Here is a 20,843-nt window from a genome sequence, read left to right as displayed (position 1 = left end):
CGTTGCTGATCTCTCCATTCTTTCTATTGTAGATGTCCTTGATCGAAATACAAAAGACAAAGTTGTGTAGTGCCCTTTAGAGGGGGAAAAAGATTCGAGAATTTTACATCATTGGAATTTGACCTTGGATCAATCCCTTCGCCGGAGATGGAGGTTGTTGTTGGTGACTTCTTTGTCTCTTCCGATGTATGTCTCCTTGATAAAAAAGGGCCCACTCAGAGATGCTCAATTAAAAGAAAATAACTTTAGTAACTCGCAGGGGTAAGTTGTTTTCCACCCTTTTGAAGGAAAATTTTTTCCCCTGCAAATATTTTCCCTACTTAATTAAGAGCCAAACAGCAGAAAATGTAGAAAATGTTTTTTGGAAAACATTTTGCATCCAAACAAACACACCATAAGTACAGTAAGTTTTTTGTACCGTTGCTTCCTATTGTTGGAGTAACTCAATAAACGAAAGCTAAAACTACTCCTACTTGCCCTCTTCAGAGAATTTATTCGCTTGCAGTATCCTCTTACACTTTCATAACTTTGTCTTCTCCAATCAACAACTGCAAAAGCTATTTTGGGCTTTCAACCTTAGGCTATTGCTAGCAAAATCTACCAAAGGATTCGATTTCTCTGCTAATGATCTGAAAGGGAATTGATTCCCTGTGTACGCATAGAGGGTAGAAACGTATTATAAAAGTCTGGCCTTGGGTTTAGATGTGCAAAAAGACCAAGAACTACTGGACAAGGAGAGTGAAGGATTGGGATTGAAATACCGGTTATTAGGTGTGGCCGGTCTCTAACCTCTATCCCACGGTAAGAAAAGGAGCTACTGAACGAAATTTTCCTCAATTCACTTGCCCTAACCCTGCCTGTTATGTGTACATCAGTTAGTAATTTCTATTTCTGAAGTTTTATTACCCTTACTATTTCCTCAATTTGATTGCAGTTGTTGTATGTAAAAGAAAATCAATTGAATAGGAAGCTTGTTTGTGTAACTCCAAACACATGAAATTAGGAACTTGGATGTTCTTAGGGTTTTTTAGATTTCTACATTCATGCATTTATTTATGAATTAGGTATGAGCAATTGATATTCATGGTCAATATTATAATCTCCCTTCTCTTCAGTTTCTTATTCATTGTCCCCATCCAATATGCTTTAATAATTGGCCATAATTTTTTCGTTAAGCATGCTGACTTTTGAAGACAATTTGCCTCTGAATTATATACAATTGACATAAAACTATGTGAAATAGGAACAATCAATTGGTTCTGATACAGAGGGTGGTATAAAAATCACCTATAAATCCAATCGAAGAGTTGAGGTTGGACTTTAAACCTACTACTTAGCGATGCAAATTTTTAGCTTTGCATTCGATAACGCTTCATCTAAAGAACATACATATGTTAACATCAGAGGTAGAGACATATAGGTTGACAAATTTTATTGGTGTCCTGTTTGGTTTCCTGTGTTGCGAAAAAGTGATGTTGCTAGACAACCACTTCGCTAATTGATTTAGTTTGCTTTTTTAGATTGCAAACTTTTGTAAATTTAGTTGTGTCTAGATAGAGAGACCAAGAAGTATTTCCTGTATTTGTCATCCCGAAAATTTTATGATTTTGCTTTTATGAATTTCTTATGGACATCCTTCTCTCCTTGTTTTTATCATATTTTCTGTGAACCCAAACTGTAAAGTTGTATGCCCTGTCAAATGAAAGTGTTCATGCCCAAGAGAAAAAAGAAGAAACCAAGTTCACCAACTGGTAAGACATTCCACTATTACAATTCATTCTAATACATCCTTTCTCCACAGATACTCACATAATGAAGCTTTGGTTATAATTTTCATTATTGTTCAGAATCCTCATCTAGCCCTTATTCTTTTGTTAGTGCCCATTCTGCGTGCGACTCAAATGACTTTGACGTCAGCCTAATAAATTACTTTGAGGTGAGATATTTTGTTGGCTAAATCTACGAATTTGGTGATTGTGCATACAACATGTTACTATTTTTTTAAGTACTTGTTTGTTTATCCATAGATGTTTGATAAAAAATATTGGCTAGATTAGGAGGAGGACCTCTATGTTCGCACCTACATAGAGTGGTAGAAAAATGAAAAATGGGAGTCGACCTATAGCATGTTGGCAAACTACACAACAATGACCATTTATTTAACCTAAGAATGTGGGGTCAATTGTACAGGAATTCAATGCCAGTTCAAGTACTATCGAATGGTGGATAAGTAGAGGTTGTTCACTCATCTCCGGGGAGATTCTGCCAAGCTAGAGACAGGGATAGGGTGGGATGTTAAGCATAAATATTTTTTAATAGGAGCAGATCAATGGGCATATTTGTACCAGGTATAAATATCTTATATGTTATATATTCTCCCCGTCTACTCAGCCCCTATAGTTACTAGGTGTCTTAGCCGGCATTCTGATGTAGTTAAATTTGCATCCTTTTGTGGCTGATAATATGCAAAACACATGTTCATTTCTAGAAAGGAAATTTAGTTGCTGATTTTTCCTTTAGCCATTTAGTCATAACAAATGGCTGCTCCAAATTATAGAAAGTGTCTGATTTTACTACTTTTGCAAATTTATTTTCTTATTATAATTTAGTTTTGAGGTTGTATACCATGTCATGTCATAGTATCAATTATTTTTACTTGTTTATGGTTGTGTGTATTTGCAATCAATTCTAACTTATTGGCTTGGAATGATATTTTATTTTAATGGCAGTTGTATGATTTTAAAAAATTGTCCCTTTACTTGTGCTTAATTCTACTTCACCATAATTTTTTAGCATACAATAATTTTGGTTCATATATTGCTGAATGATTTAAGTGGAGGTTAATAATTTTATATGTCATCAAAAACGACTAAAGGACTTTTCATTCATTTTTGTTAATTTTGTGTGTCTAAAAGAGTGGAAGTTGTTGGATGATATCAAATTGTATACTAACATTACCAATCACCTATTGCATGTTATGGAAGTGCAACTAATTTACATTAATCACAACTATTGTTGAGGTTTGTGGTGTTTTTTTTTTTTAAAAAAAAATTATTACTGTTTTAATTTGTCAACAGCTTCTTATCATTTTTTCAATTTAATTTCCTGAGTGCTTATCTTATTTGTCTCACCTATCCTAACGTTACATAGACATGTGATTAACTTTATGTACTATATTATAGTTGCAAGCTGGTAATCACATTCATGAGTAAAACTGGAATGTGACTTGCTTTTCACTTGACATTCTAAGCACCTTTAAATATTAATTATGAATCTCACAACTTGTTATTTGAACAATAGCTAAACCGGCAATATCTAGATTTTTAACATCCAAATAGTGCTGATTTGTTGATGAGGTGGGATGAGGTGATGAATGGCAAACCCAAACCTCACCCCAATACGAGCCTCCCCGAGTATGGAGATGTAGAGAAGATTCTACTAGCAAAGGAAAAAGCGTGGTTTTAACCTCTATTATTGACCCTCCATATCACTTTGTTTCATCTAATGGTGATAGCAACCCTGTTTTAAGAAATCTCAATAAGTGACTAATATCTAGAACTGCCTACAGTTTTGAGAAGAAGGGATCAAGAGATTCGAAGTCCTGAATGTCAGATTCGAATAACTACCAAAAGGCACTTAGTAATTTCAACAGATTCTCCTCCATTGTTTCAAATGAAAGAGAAGCAAAGGAGAAATATTCAATAGAAGTAGTCAAAAAGACTGTGGAAAGCTTAAATTTAGAGAGAATGCTACAAATGTTTCTATTAAAAGAGTTGTTAGATGAAGAGTTCTATTTTTTATTCCTTAGCTTCAGTGATAGTAAGTAGATGACATGGATAGAGATGTTCATCATTCCGAAGATGAAGGGAAAGTGAGGAAATTCAAAACTTTTAACTTGTACAATTAGATTGTTGGTTTGTTATGATCCAAGACTTTTATAATTAATATTTATCGGTTTGTATTCGTAATGTGGTGGCCGTTCATGGTAGCAGTCCACCATATTTTGCTTCGGATTGCCATTTTCTTGTTAACATGTATTTCGACTACTGTTATTTATCCAATAGTTCATTTTTAACTTATTCAAGTTTAGTAGCATGGTTTAATCATTTTATGCTTTTCTAGCCATGAGTCTTTAGACCGTACGAATTGACAGTGATGTACATTTGCTAATTTTATATAATTTCGGTGCAAATTAATTTATTATTTCACTACTTATTCCTACTTATAGTTTAGATGTGTTGTCAATAGATTCATGGCAGATGTAATTGCCAACTGTCCTCTCATCTCAAATCTTTTATTTTCATATGTTTTTATTCTTATATAACATGTATTTTAACTATAGTAGACCAATCCTTGGAGTATAATGTGTTCATTTGTCTGACTCTACAAAATTAATTGCTTGTTGGGTAATAGAAGCAATTGCCAAGTAGGCCACTGCATAGCCATAGATCCACGGTAGAAGTCTCACTTAAGAGGTAAACGGTAAAATTTCACCAATTTGGTGTGATATTTTTATTTTTCCTTCGTAGGAGTACAATGAATACTGAATCTTCCACATGTAAATAAATTCAATGGGTACTTGTCCTTTTTATATATAAAAAATTGAGCATTGTTTATCAGTTATAGTTACACCCTTCCTTTAAAATGTAGTAGAGTAAAGTCTTGTCATGCATTCACATTCCACCAGACATCCTACTGTCATCCATGCATAACCACTCGATATTTGTTGCATTTTAGGCTAATTGATTTGTTAGCTGCATCCAAATTTCTCCCAATTTTTACATGGCCAACTTCATCCCATGTTAACAAGAAATACATGTTAAATAACAGAAGCGAAACATTGGGTAAATAACAGTAGTCGAAATACATGTTACTAAACTTACCAAACTTACTAAAAGGTGCAGCTAACATGTATTGCTGCACCATTGAGAATTAAACCACGCTATTGCTGCACCATTGAGAATTAAACCACGCTATTGCTGCACCATTAAGAATTAAACCATTGAGAATTTCTCAATGTAGCTAGTTTAGTAGCATGGTTTAATTCTCAATGGTGCAGTATCGCTTCTAGTGTAAATAACAATAGTCGAAATACATGTTACTAAACTTACTAAACATTGGGTAAATCATCTTATGCATTTCTAGCATGGCTCCAGCTTTTAAGAAGATGACAAGGTAATTCTCAATGGTGCAGCAATATTGATTTTTACACTAGAATTGAAACATTACGATGGGACTTTTATCAAAGTATCTTGCCAAAACGGAGATATGCTTGATTGGAAGTCAGTGCAGGAGCTAATAACGGGTCACCCTCTACATATATTGGAGAATTATAGAATAACAATTGATAATTTCATTAGATTTTGTGAAATTCTTGTGCAAAATAACTACGTTTTACAAAATCCTAACAAGCGTGTGTCAATCGAGAAGTCGCTGGCCACGACACTAGTTATGTTGAGTCATAATACGCACACTCATGTTGTGATCGAGAGATTTCAACTTTCAACAAAACCATCCACAGAAATGTAGTAGGTGTAATCTTGGAACTATGTAGATTTGCACAAAGGATTATTCGACCAAAACAAACAAATGAAGTGCCTTCACGATTAAGATATAGCACCAAATATTATCATTGGTTCAAGGTTAGAGATGGCCAAACTCTTGCAGTTTTGTATCACAACAAGTTTTATATGTATTGGTTCTTGGGATTCGATTCCTAGTCGAAACATTTTTCCAATGTCAACATTTTTAGAAATTAGAAAATGACTCAACCCCTTTAGTAAGGCATAGGAAATGTGTAATCAATAAATCACAAGAATTTCAATCGCTTGCTTAAAGCAAAATATGGTAGCATACTACATCTTGGAAGCTTTTCGATTTTCTGGTATTGACTATCAAATATTGTATAAAATATAGGACGCCATAGGTGTTTTGGATGGCACTCGTATCGCTGCTTCAATTCTAACAACAGAACAAATGGCCTACACTAATTGGTATTGGATACAATCGAAAAACGTTTTAATTGTATGTGATCATGATATGTGATTCATTTATGTGTATGCCGAATGGAAAGGTGGCACACACGATGCATGCGTATTAGAAAGTGCACTAAGAATACACACCGACTTCCCAGTTCCTTCCCCAAGTTCAAATTCTACTATTATTTCATCTACTAAACATCACCAAGTGACATATTTTTCTATTTCAAATAGCATAGATTTAAAAAAAATTATCGTATTTCAATTTTTATGCATGTAGGTAAGTACTACCTCGTGGACGTGGCTAATAAGATGGTGTCAAAATTTTTAACACCATTCAAGGGAGGACGTAATACAGGAGTTGGACAAGAATGTGGGTAAGACCAAGGGTCGAAGAAGCTATTCAATACCCACCACTCTCGACTTCATAATATAATTGAATGCACTTTCAGTGTCTTGAAGCAACGATTCGCCTATTTGAAGGGTCTGGTTCCATATTCATATATGCAAGAGCAGATCAATATAGTGATAGTGTGTTGTGCATTGCACAATTTTTTTAAGAAAAAATTAACTTTCGGATGATCACTTCAAGGAGTATGAACAAGAGGACATACAAATCGAAAGCAATGCTGGAGTTGGTCCATACCCACAGATACAACCATTGGTAGTGTCCCCACAGGAAATAGAAGTTTGGAAGGCAATGATAGAAGAAATTGCTAATCAAATGCATGCCATATCACGAAGATGGAGGCAGTAGTTGAATGATGTTATTGCCATTATATTACAAATAATGACGAAAGAAGTTTTGCAGCTTGTACATAAAAATAAAAAAATATGGACGGTGATATCAATGGATGTCTACAATTTCATAATAAACTCATTAATGCCAGGATGGTGTACTACTACAAACTTATTAATGCAGTGAAATAGGAGACGCAATTTTCTTGTTAGGGCAACAAATTTTGTACTGTCTATTGCTTTAATCCTGTATTTCCTGTACGATGCACTCTATTTGAAGTTGTTGTTATATTGGTGGTATAGCACCAAATGTAATAGAAGAAGTTTTTGGAGTGTTATGTTGTTATTTGCTACATGAAGGCGGCAAATTTCACTTCGCTTCTACGGTGGATCATATACTCCACCCATGCAAGTTTGCATATCAAGTAGAATAGATAAAATAGATCATAACCATTTATATTCAATATAACCAACGACAGTTGTAACTGTGACAGCCTCACTTTCCCCTAGGGCGTACCCCAAGGGTTAGTGAACTGCCTGCCCAACTCTCGCTTGAACTACAGAGTCAAATCACTCGAAAATCCTACATAACGCGCGATAGAACTACAAGAAAAAGAACAATCAGAAACTGATCTAAACACGATTACCAAACCATACGGTACAATAGGACTTCGACTAAATGCTCCAACGAAAATCGAAAAGAACAAGTGCCACGTCAGAATTCAGCCAATAGTTGGCCGGATTGGTGGTCGGATTCAAGGCAGTGAGCAAAAATAAAAATTTCAACTTCCCCTGTCAATCCGGCCAAGAACTGGTCAAATATACAGCCGGATTTCCTGCATCAGCTTCCCGCCAAATTTCATTTTTTTCTCGTTCAAGTTCCGCATTGCTCAAATTCCCAACGAACACCAAAAAAGTTCACATAACTATAGAAACGTACAATCTCAAATAAATCCTATTGAAACACATGATTAAACACTTGGATATAGATACATCGGAGTCTTCAACAAATGAAATTGAAGTACAAGCCATAATATCCATACTTATACAAAATACAATTAGAATTTTGCTAGTACAGAGGAGCTTAATCAAAAGAAGGTCTGTAACTAGTTCTACTCTTTTCTTCAAAAATCATGGTTTCAAAATATTGAACCCTGTAAGGAAAACAAAGATAACGGGGGTGAGTTTACGCTCAATAAGGTACCACAAGTACAAGCAGTCAAGAATCATGAAAATTCACTTTTAATTAGTCAAATATACATACCAAATAAGGAAATGAATACACATCTCAATTAGAAAGGATACAGATGGCTCTCAAGTGCCAATTTCCTCTTTTGCATCACCAGAGCTTGATCAAATAGTAGTTGACACTCCGTCAACTTTCAAGTAAGCAACCAATCCAGTAGAGCACCACTTTACATCAATTTCGTCCACCAAACATACCTCTTCCCGGGCCCGAATGCCTCAACAGGAACAGAAGTGGTAATACTCGAGTATTCCAGGAATCCAGAGTCTCCAATACTCAAAGATTCCAAAGAAACAGGTCCCCATGGCTTGTTAATTTTCCTCGACCAAACCCCTTGCTGGCTCGATTCAATTAACTACCAATGGGGTTGAGCTCAAATTTAACAAAAAGGTCGTTGGATACAAGCCTCCAAATGACATTAGATCATGTACAAGTAACAGATTCAGATGTATACAGGAACCAGTCAAATAGGCGAGAGAACGAGTGTGATAAAGTACACCCTCGTCTCATTCAGAATAAATAAAGGTAACAGTCATTCAAGTCACAGATTACAGGTACAAGTAAATCAATTTAAGCAACAAGTCATGCGAGTGGTACACTCACCAGTCAAGCAAAAGGACTTCAAAAGTTTCCACCCAAGGTATGCTCTTGATCACCGTCACGTCCTAAGAACAACCAAGGTAAAACAATTATGGTTTCCACAACGACAACCTAGTGAACGGAATTCACAAGTGAGACTCGCTTACGAGTCATGTGCCTAGTCAAATGAACTACTAATGCAAAGCGACAGTATGGCTTTTGGAGTGAAAATGTAGCAGTTGATCCTATAGATATGTACAACCCCAAAGCCCTTCATTTCCACCCCAAATCAACCCAAACTCGAAGGAATCAAGTAGCCCTAAAAATTGGACAGTATTTTCTCTAAATTTCTTTACTTTACCATCCTACACTCAACACCAAAACTTATATCAATTCTCCTCAATAGCAACCACAAATCATAAACTATTACATGCACTTAATTAAGGCCACAATACCCTTCACATATAACCATTTGATAGCTCTACAACCAACCACAATAAAGCCCCCAATTGAAACCCTAATCTGAAATTTACAAACATAAGCTGAAATTTTCTTTAGGCAAGTCAATCTAGCACGTAATACTCCAATATTTCACACAATAAAGCTATCAAACCATGGCCAATCATTAATGTCGCGCCCCATTTTTTGAAAAATGAAAAAAAGTCATTTGAAACCATAATGCGTAGTGTGAAGAATATGAAGTATGTGAATGTGAGAAATAAAGGAAAAGGCCATGGGACTTTAAATGCGACGGTTTGGCCAAAATGATAATCTAAAAAGGTTTTTAAACGGAAAAAGTAGGAGTCGCCACTTGGTATTGAGTTGGGGTGTACCAAGTCACCCAAAAAGTAGTTTTTGAAAAAAAATGAAATAAAACCTTTTTAGATGACTTATAGTCTACGAAAATCAAAGAGGTGAGTTCGGGGGTCACGGTTGATAAAAGGGAAGGCAAAAACGAAGTCTAAGGCACCCCTTTACCCTAGCCTAAACTAGTTGCGTGATTTAGTGACAATTTTTCTAATTTTTACCCAAAAGATGTATTACATTTGAATGTGTCTAACATGAATGCAAACTTAAATCTAATGATTGGTTCGAATGGGACAAAATGTCTCTTTTGAGACTCGATTGGTCCTAATCACATAAATTGTGATAGCCAATGATGAATCCTCAAAGAGGTCACGAATAAATGCAAATAAATGCTCGAGTAATAATGAGAAAAAAATGAGAGTGTGTGAAAATATTTTTGAGTGTAAAAATAAGTGCTAGGTGCAAGTGTACAAAGTGCAAGTGTGTGTAAGTAGGTGTGTAAAGTGCAGGTGTGCAAGTGGGTAAAGTGCAGGGGTGCAAATGAGTGTGAAAAAGTGTAAATGGATAGATGTGAGAGAGTGTAAAGTAAAGTGAGAACGTGTGAATGGATAGTGGGTGAAATGGTAGTGTGCGGAGTGAGAATGTATAAAGTGAGAGTGTGTGAAGTGATAATGAAAAAATGATAGTGTAAAGTGGGAGTGTGCAAATGGTAATGTGCCTTAGAAATGCATAAACCTTAAAGGAATGCAAGCAAAACGGATACGGGGAGACCCTAAATCGTGACTTTTAATTTGCCTTTTGGTTAGAAAGAAAACAAGCGTGCTAAGGCTATGTGTAGCCATACTCATCTGTTTCCCTTACCAGAAGGGTAACTCTCTAACCTATGCAAGCAAATGAGTTAGTCTAAAATGAGAATGCAATCCTAGATGTATAGGGGAAAGCTTAGAGGAGCACGCAGAAATGAGAAATACTAAAATGAAAATGAAATTGTAGTGAAACATGCAAATATGACACTAGTGGAAAGGGAGACGGTCTTATTGGGTCTAGCATTGGACTAACCCTTTACTAACGCTCTTTCACAAGCATTGGACTTGTGAGAGCTCGAGGGGAAGGCCATGACTAGCATTGAACTAGCCACGGTAACGTGCATTCATCCACATAATCAAATGTAATATTAAAGCAAATAGATATGTAAAACACCTAGTTTCACATAGCACATAGCACGTAACACACAAGCATGCTTATCTAGATGCAAAGGTCTAGGAAAGCGATAAACACATAGGCACACACAAGCACATAGCACATAAGCCCTATCTATTACAATTGGGGCGGACCTACTATAATCTAAGGAGGAAGAAAAAAAATAAATAAATAATCTGGGACTGACCCAGACGAAAAATTTAAAATAGGACTGGTCTGAACAAGAAATTTAAACATGACGAAAATTCAAACATGGGATTGACCTGAACAGAGAATTTAAAACATGGGACTGATCCGAACGAAAAATTTAAACATGAAATTGGCCCGAACGAAAATTTAAACATAGGATTGGCCCGAACGAAAATTTAAACATGGGACTGACCCGAACGATAATTTAAATGGGACTGACCCGAATAAAAAATTGAAAACGGGACTGACCCGAATAGAAAATTTAAACGGGACTGACCCGAACAAAAATTTAAATGGGACTAACCCGAACAGGAAATTTAAACGGGACTGACCCAAACAAGAAATTTAAAACGGGACTGACCCGAACAGGAAATTAAAATGAGACTGATCTGAACAGGAAATTTAAAACGGGACTGGCCTGAGCAGAAAATTTAAACTGACCCGAACAGGAAATTTAAACGGGACTGACCTGAGTAGGAAATTTAAATGGGACTGACCCGAACAGAAAATTTAAAATGGGACTGACCCGTGTTTAGTATCGATGAAGTACTCACTAGTGGGACTAACCCATGTTTAGTGGCAAAGTTGAATGAAATGCACACTAGTGGGACTGACCCATGTTTAGTAGCAAGAAAAAACGAAATGCACCCTAGTGGGACTGACCCATGTTTAGTGGAAATGAAAATGAAATGCACACTAGTGGGACTAACCATGTTTAGTGGCAAGGAACATAAAATGCACACTAGTGGGACTGACTCATGTTTAGTGGCAAGAAACATAAAATGCACACTAGTGGGACTGACCCATGGCTAGTGACAGTATAAATGAAATGCTTACTAGTGGGATTGACCCACTACTAGTGGCAGTGTAAATGAAATGCTCGCTAGTGGGACTGACCCACGTCTAGTGGCGGAGCAAATGAGACTGACCCACGTCTAGTGGCGATGCAAAGAAATGTTCACTAGTGGGACTGACCCACGTCTACTAGCAGTGTAAATGAAATGCTCACTAGTGGGACTGACCCACGTCTAGTGGCAGTGCAAATGAAATGTTCACTAGTGGGACTGAACCATGTCTAGTGGCGGTGCAAATGAAATGCTCACTAGTGGAACTGACCCACGCTAGTGACGATATAAATGAAATGCTCACTAGTGGGACTGACCCACGTCTAGTGACGGTGCAAATGAAATGCTGACTAGTGGGACTGACCCACGTCTAGTGGCAGTGCAAATGAAATGCCTTGACAATCGATCAGTGGGATTAAATCAGATCCTGCCGTGATAAAACTTGATTTGATTTTTTATTTTTGTTTTTTTGATTTTTTTGATTTTTTGATTTTTTTGATTTGTTGATTTGTTGATTTGTTGATTTTTTGATTTTTGATTTTTGATTTTTTTAATTTTTGATTATTTTTTACTTTTTTTATTTTTGAGAATCTTTCCAAAAATAATTTGCCCCAGTGTGGCCCTTCTTCTTTCTTCTTTCTTTTCTTTTCCGATATCGGCCTTCAACATTATTAGATGATTTTTCAATGATTTTAGCCATGAATACTTGCACAGGAGACTTACGAAAGTACAATATGCACTTAAATTGATGCACTTACTAATGAAAAGAACAGCGTGATTGATTTGAAAGTACATTATTTGACTCTTGGATGAAATTTCTAGATGTATTAAAAATTTTGCCCCAGTGTGGATTTATTTTGTGAAATCTCACAATAAAAATTTGCCCCAGTGTGGGCCCATTTTACAAAAATCTCACAAATAAAAATTTGCCCCAACGTGGACCCATTTAATTGCAAAAATTTGTTTGGATGACTTTCCATTTATTTGAACAAAGTAAGAAATTATGTTTCCTAACATATAATGTGAAGAAAATTAAACGTCTTGCTTAAACTCATACAAAAAATTTCATGATGAATTTCTCAAAATAATACCAATTACAAAAGATTTCTTCCTCACTTTAGTATCAACGCTTAGGGTAATGGATCACCACTTCTTGTTAGCTCGTCTTTTAGGACCAATCAATTGATCTTATTTTTTATTTTGAGGTGGCTAAGGAAAATGAGAGATCAGGATTTGTCTTATTCTTGTGCCCAAATTGTATGTAATCCATTCAATATCACATCTTAGTGAAAACAAAGAGTTTGTCACTCTTATTTTTTAAGAAAACTTAGTCAACATTTAAGCTTTATAAGCTTGTAACATATGGGTAGAAACGATAGATGAACATGTAAAAACAGGTTATAGTTTTATGATCCCGAATGATTGAGGGATACCTCAGAAGCATAATCCTCACTTCGAGTTGTCATGAAGGATAAGTCAACGATGGATTTTATGAGCTTATAATGTGACTTGAAACGATAGTTAAAGAAATAAGATTCTCAAGGACATTGCACCGAATATCGCATTTCTTTCCAAAAATTGCCCTAATTTTGGACTCCAAAATCTTGAACTTTGTTTGACTCTTATTATCACTCAACAGGGACTTTCAGCATTGAATTTTTTTGCATTTTTTCATTTGCATTTATTTTTGCTTTTTCTTTTCAAAGGCGTCCTTGTGGGTTTTCACATGATGAGTAGTATTAACCTCACACCTAATCAATTCAGAAATACATCTAAAATTTTCTAGTATCAGTATATGAGTATTACTTGCTAATTAGAAAATTTTTTGACTGAGATATTGCAAAAAACAAAAGTCAGGACTTTCAACTTTTATAATGGGGTCTGGTGGGGTGTTTAGAAAAGTTAAGGCTTGGAAGCGGATTTTAAAAGTGGTTGGAATGATTTGCGATTGCATTATTGCATCAATCCTATTTTTAGGGTTGAATTAAAACTTGCCCTAATTTATTCTCAATTGAGGCTATTTTCTCTTTTATTTGCTTCTTTTTTTCTTTTTGGCCTTCTGCCATTCTTTTAAATTTTAAAATTTGCCCCAATTTATGTTTAACAGAGATTTTCTTTTCTTTTATTTTTTTCTTTTTGCTTTTGTTGCTTTATCACTTTTCATTTCTTGAGACTTTTCTTTCCTTTGCGACTCAAACTTGCCCCAGTGTGGGGTTTGCGATCCTCAGTGGTTGCCAAATGAAATATTTTATTCTGAAGGCTCAAAAGAGATAACTAGGGATAGAATGTTTGATTGGAAAAGAAGAGAGCCTGACTTTTTATTCCGTTTCTTACATTAATTCTGAAAGGAAACTTTTATTAATGCGAAATTTCTTGCATATATCTGAATTAATTGACTGAGGAAGGCTCCTGCTCATTTATATTTGTGAAACATAGGTGATTCGCCGGACAAAACTCTTACTTTTCTTTTCTCTTTCTTCTTCTTTTTTCAAAATTGAAGTTCAGAATATTAATAGTGGAATCAAATTTTTCCAATTTGGGGTTCTTTCTCTTCTTTTTAATTTTAGTCTTTTTGCCTTTTTTACCCCTTTTTCGTAAAATTCTCCAATCTTCTTTCCCAATGTGGGGTGCAATCATAGGTGTTTTGAAAAGAACCAACCATTTTAGCTTAAATAAGGATGCAAGGGATAAATAGTATTTACGTTGTAGAAACGATGGCCAAAGCATCATTCTTACGCTTCATGACAACCAAAGTAACGAAATGCTCATTGACAATCCATTCCCTTTTTGATATTTGAAAATTTTTCAATGTAGGGTAGTGATCATCAAGGCGCTTATTTGAAACGAAATTATTCTTTTAAAAGTTCAAATGGAAGAACAAATGATAAAAGCTGTATGGATAGAGAAACGAACGCTTGAAATATCATTCCAAATTTTTAAAATAAATAAGAATAGTGCACATTTTTGCTTTCACTAAGATGTGGGTTGAATCTATTTTGATACAGTAAACATTTTCAAGCAAAGATTGTCCCAATTTGTAATTTATTAATCAATGTGACTGATTTTATTTTGGGGTTAATAGAAGTGGGCAAAATATGAATTGTACAGTGAAGGAGAAAAGGTATCTAATTGGGTCTTTCGAGTGATCTCTTTTAATTTTGAGCATTCTTATTGTACAGTTCGGATCACCAATCTAGTGTACGTAAAGATTTTAGAAAGCATACACTTGTGATTTTCAGCCTAGAGGTTGAAAAAATCTCAATTTGGTCTTATTTTTTAAAATTCATCATGAAATCTCCAATGAGCAAAAATAAAGAATGAAATGTACATGAATATACACAAAACAATAATTGTCCAAAAACTTTATTGCTGAAAAAGTTTAAATCAAAATTTCTCGTTCAATTATAATTCAAATAAGAAGAGAAAAATTTCTAAAAAGCTCCACATATACAGTTTTTGTCTCCTTTTCTTTTGGGACAAATATATTAACAAGTCAAATATACATAATTTTTCTTTGAAAAACAATTATGAAATCTCTTAGAGACTTTAGCTTAACGCTTCCAGATAGATCCTTCATGTTTTCATTGCAAAGCCTGCCCAGGAATCAAGTAATACTTGTAATTTTCAAATTTTATCAGACATAGAAAAATATTTTCATCTTATTAAAGTATTTTTATGAATGCAGGGGAGGGAAAAAATAAAAGAAAAAATACCCTGAGTTATTAAGTAAGACTATAAAATCGGTATGCATGTCCTATGGGGGGAACCCTTTTATGCCAAGGATAGGTTTAGTATGAAAATGCAATCCTTTAGAATATGTACCATACAATACCTGATGAATCCGATCAACTGATTGAGTGAAAAATGATTTGAAAAAATTTGATCAATTGGAGTGAGAAGAGACATTTGTCCTGAAAAATGAGGACAAATTTCGAATGGATTGCCTGCTTTGATCAACACGTAAAATGATGTGTAAAAGAGATTGCAATGTCTCGATTAATTTATTCAGTGAACCTTAGACATAAACCCTAAAGGGGAAAAAACGGGTCAAATGGATAGGATAAAATTGATGATTTATTCAAAATCGACCGAATTGCACTAAAAATAGGTAGACTGGTCAACTGAATTGAATGAAATTGATGATCTCTTCAAAATCGAATCGATTGCCCTAAAAATGGGTAAATTGGCCAAATGAATGAAATAGAGTTAATGATTTATTCAAAAATGATTAGATTGTCCTAAAATTGAATGAATTGACAAAATGGATTGGATGAAATTAATGATTTATTCAAAAATCGATTGAATTATCTACCCATTGGTAGTATCAAAAAATCATTGCAATGCATTAGTCTATGAGTCTCCTAAAATCAAGATTTGGCCTCTATATTTATTGTCTCAATAATAAGGAATCATTTGTGAATTTTTTCAAATTAATGTCCTTTACATAAGGGAATTTTTTACCAAATTTGTTTAAAATGGCCCAAAGATGATTGTTAGATGCCCATATTCTAATGTGCAAAAATTGTTTTGTCGTCTTTGAAAAGATCGGATCCTCCCTTACCTCGTGCACTATCTCTTTGGATGGTACAGGAAATACAAACGTGCAAGTTTTATTAGATTATATATCCGAGACACAAGGCGGTTTGTTCCTAACACGGGATTCCCTAAATGGCATTCCCTTCTAAGGTGGATGCATGATGCCAGTTTATCAATGCGACTAAATATGCAGTATACCAATGAAACGTGTCCTAAAGGAACCCCATTTTGTATGTCGGGGTGAGGTTAAAATGAAATGTATTTATGTTGTCAATGCGAAACATTGAATTTAAACGTGTCATATCAAACAGGGTAGGCTCCTAGAGAGTACCATGCCAGAACTCTTATTTTCTAGGGCTTATGAATGCAATGGAGACAAAATCAAAAAAAGTTAGTTCAATCAGACAAATACACATAACACATTTGTAGCAAGGTAATACAAAAAAATAAAGCAATAAAAGAAATAGAAGGGTTGGATCCCTCCCCTCGTGAATGGTGTCCCTAATAGGGTAAGGTAGACTCTACCCTACGTAAACTACCATGGATGCATGAGACTGGGGCTCACTAATGCATTTAGATTCAATAAACTCAGGTCCCCAAGCCTTCAGACTCATGGTTAAGGGTCATCAATTCCAAGACCTTTTGTCGGTGGCTCGAGTGATCTCCTAAACACTGCTACGCACACATCGTATCACGGCTACGTGTTTGAGTGAATCTATCAAAAATCCTCAACTTTCGACTAAAAGTTAAAGGCTATCAATCCAAAGTTTAAAGCGGAAGATTGAATGACCCCTCGGATCATGCTATGCACACATCGTGTCGCGATCACAAGTCCAAGTGGGTCGTCTAATCCTAATAGAGCAGAGTGGTGTGACAAACCACTACAAGAAAAATAAATGAGGGGTAAAAAATAATAAAAGCGTATGCACGTATGCAAGCGCTTCGTTTGGAGGGGAGGGATTTGAGATCTAACGTGAAACTCTAGGGTAATGTCCCCCCACCCAAATGCAATGCAAAGCGAGGGATCACACAAATGAAACCATCCATCCATCAAATCAATCGCACGCCAATTGGTGAAGAAGTGAGTTGATACGCGCGAAATGCAAAAATCCTAAAAAGAAAAAATGCAACCCTAAACATCCAAATGCGATACATGAAAAGGGTAGAAAAGGAAAAGAATAACTAAATCAAGTGCTCGGACCCACTTAGGAAGTCCCCAGTGGAGTCGCCAAACTGTCGCGCCCCATTTTTTGAAAAATAGAAAAAAGTCGTTTGAAACCATAATGCGTAGTGCGAAGAATATGAAGTGTGTGAATGTGAGAAATAAAGGAAAAGGCCATGGGACTTTAAATGTGACAGTTTGGCCAAAATGATAATCTAAAAAGGTTTTTAAACGAAAAAAATAGGAGTCGCCACTTGATATTGAGTTGGGGTGTACCAAATTACCCAAAAAGTAGTTTTTGAAAAAAAATAAAATAAAATCTTTTTAGATGACTCCTAATTTACGAAAATCAAAAAAGTGAGTTCGGGGGTCACGGTTGATAAAAGGAAAGGCAAAGACGAAGTCTAAGGCACCCCTTTAACTTAGCCTAAGTTAGTTGCTTGATTTAGTGACAATTTTCCTAATTTTTATCCAAAAGATGTATTGCATTTGGATGTGTCTAACATGAATGCAAACCTAAATCTAGTGATTGGTTTGAATGGGACAAAATGTCTCTTTTGAGGCTCGATTGGTCCTAATTACATGAATTGTGATAGCCAATGATAAATTCTCAAAGAGATCACGAAAAAATGCAAATGAATGCTCGAGTTAAAATGAGGAAAAAAATGAGAGTATGTGAAAATATTGTTTAGTGTAAAAACGAGTGCTAGGTGCAAGTGTACAAAGTGCAAGTGTGTGCAAATAGGTGTGTAAAGTGCATGTGTTCTTTTTTTTTTTTGTCGAAACGATAGGATTTCTATAAGTTAAACTAACCTATTCTAGGGGGGAGGGGGAGGAGACTCGATGTGAGTAGAAACTCCATCGAAGATGGCCAAAGAACACCGTCACATATTATGACAATTTTTGAGGGAGGCAGGGTTCGAACCCATAATCTCTTTGCATCACCAAACCTTAGAAGGATGTGTTCAAGTGGGTGTGTAAAGTGCAAGGGTGCAAATGAGTGTGAAAAAATGTAAATGGGTAGATGTGAGAGAGTGTAAAGTAAAGTGAGAACGTGTGAATTAATAGTGGGTGAAGTGGTAGTGTGCGGAGTGAGAATGTATAAAATGAGAGTGTGTGAAATCATAATGAAAAAATGATAGTGTAAAGTGGGAGTGTGCAAATGGTAATGTGCCTTAGAAATGCATGAACCCCAAAGGAATGCAAGCAAAACGGGTATGGGGAGACCCTAAATCGTGACTTTTGATTTGCCTTTTCGTTAGAAAGAAAACAAGCGTGCTAAGGCTATGTGTAGCCATATTTGTCTGTTTCCCTTACCAGAAAGGTAACTTTCTAACCTATACAAGCAAATGAACTAGTCTAAAATGAGAATGCAATCCTAGATATATAGGAGAAAGGTTAGAGGAGCACGCAGAAATGAGAAATACTAAAATGAAAATGAAATTGTAGTGAAGCATGCAAATATGACACTAGCGAAAAGGGGGACGGTTCTATTGGGTCTAGCATTAGACTAGCCCTTTACTAACGCTCTCTCATAAGCATTGGACTTATGAGGGCTCGAGAGGAAGACCATAATTAGTATTGGACTAACTATGGTAATGTGCATTCTTCCACATAATCAAATATAATACTAAAGCAAATAGATATGCAAAGCACCTAGTTTTACATAGCACGTAGCATACAAGCATGCTCATCTAGATGCAAAGGCCTAGGAAAGCGATAAACACATAGGCACACACAAGCACATAGCACATAAGCCCTATCTATTACAGTTGGGGCGAACCTACTACAATCTAAGGGGGAAGAAAAAAAATAAATAAATAACCCCCTAACTATTACAATTCGGCATTGGAATGCCTTTCAAATAATTACATTAGAATAAGCACATAAATTAAAGTAGGATTAAATAACTAAAGAAATAAATGAATGAAAATGAAATAAAAACAAAAAAATCATGCAATTGCACACATAAAACACATAAGTGCACATAAGGGTCAAATAAAGAGAAAATAAGGGATAGAGTGTACCTCCTTTGAATTGGAGATCTAATAGAGTGAAATTACTAATTTACCCTCCAAAATAAAAGAAAAGGTCAAGGCATCACTTTAATTAACAAATAAATCTCAAGAAATAAAATAAACATGAAATTGAAAATTTAAACAAAAGCATTCAAATAAACTAAACAACCCATATTCACTAAATAGGGCCCAATTGGAAGGCAAGGAAAAAGTTTTGAGGGGTCAATTTGGTGGATTTTTTAATTGCTTGGGCCATAGTGAAAATACTCGAAAGTACAAGGACCCATCTGCAAATTTGTTTACTGATTTCTTAAGAACATCAGGTCATTGGGCCACTTTTCTTTCTTTGGGCCGAAGGCTTCCTAACCCGACTGAAAGTCCAAGGCAAATGGAGCGGGCTAGTATATTATTTTTGCCCAAAATTAGCCAACCAAACAGATGGGTCTTGACCCTCTAGCCCAAGCCAAAAATCCAAAATAATAAACTCAAACCCACTCCCTTAAAACCAAGTAAAATAACCTCTCAACCCAAATCACCTTTTCACAAGCACCCGATCATGATAAAATCAACAAAAATTATTAAGCCACAATTATGTCCTAAAAAACAAGAATTCATCTAGTTAAAATACTACTCATGCATATTAAAAGATGATTAAAATCTAAAAGGGAGAAACAAGTTCACTTTTTTCAATTTCCGGGTCATATCAGAACAAGGGGGACTTGAGGGGTTCCAATGCAATGCAAAGAAGGATCCAATCGACAAAATTATAGAAATTTGGGAGTCAAATTAGGAAGTTCAAAACTCTGGGGTTAAACCACAAAGCCAGGGAGAATAAAGGGACAGAAATTATAAATCCAAACAAGCAATTATCTTCTCCAAATAGATCAAGCGTCAGCTTCCATTTCCGTCTTTCTTTGCGAATGAAGAATACCAGAAAGCTCAACTCTGGCCACTCCCCAAAAAAAGGAAAAAAAAAAACTCATACAAACTTATTCTCATACAATGTCAAGATGTGACTCTGATTCATACCAGAGAAAGGGTAAGAAAGACATGAAATGCACAAAAAGTAAACACATCAAAATTTTCCACAAGTCTCGTTTGGACTGGTCGAGTGTATACAAAAACAAAAATTAGTCCATCCTTCAGGCCGAACTCTCAATGGAGCATTTCATCGAACAACAAATGGCCATTAAAATTTCACCAATTTCTCGCGCAATTGACATAACTCAGCACCCAAAATTATCAGAAATCCCAAGTAATTCAAACCAATTTAACACATAAGGCATATATATTCTAAAATCCATGAACAATCAACATGAAAATTGAATTGACAGCTCGCGGCAGACATGCTTTGAAAACTTTCATGGCCCGTGCTTGGAGGAACACTAAAATGTAAAGGAAGGTGATAACTTACAGTGGTCTCTCACGGTGAAGATTCATAGGTGGCAGTGGTGGAATTCGACGAGGTGGTGCCGGCTCCGGTTCTTCCTCCGTCCCTTGCTTTCTTCTTCTTTTCCTCCGCCCATTTTCCCTGTTTTTCTGGTT

The 20,843-nt window shown here is 35.6% G+C and overlaps 1 long non-coding RNA gene across 1 annotated transcript; it reads left to right on the top strand.

Annotated features, from left to right (window-relative positions):
• The first annotated feature begins 418 nt into the window (after window positions 1–418).
• LOC140017055 (uncharacterized) lies at window positions 419–2,700 on the top strand. Its single transcript, XR_011823351.1, has 3 exons — window positions 419–801; window positions 1,879–1,936; window positions 2,191–2,700. It is a non-coding gene; the product is annotated as an uncharacterized lncRNA (long non-coding RNA).
• Window positions 2,701–20,843: the final 18,143 nt, after the last annotated feature.

This window comes from Coffea arabica, chromosome 11c, assembly GCF_036785885.1.
Source record: "Coffea arabica cultivar ET-39 chromosome 11c, Coffea Arabica ET-39 HiFi, whole genome shotgun sequence".
NCBI lineage: Eukaryota > Viridiplantae > Streptophyta > Magnoliopsida > Gentianales > Rubiaceae > Coffea > Coffea arabica.
This window is presented reverse-complemented; position numbering and strand designations above follow the sequence as displayed.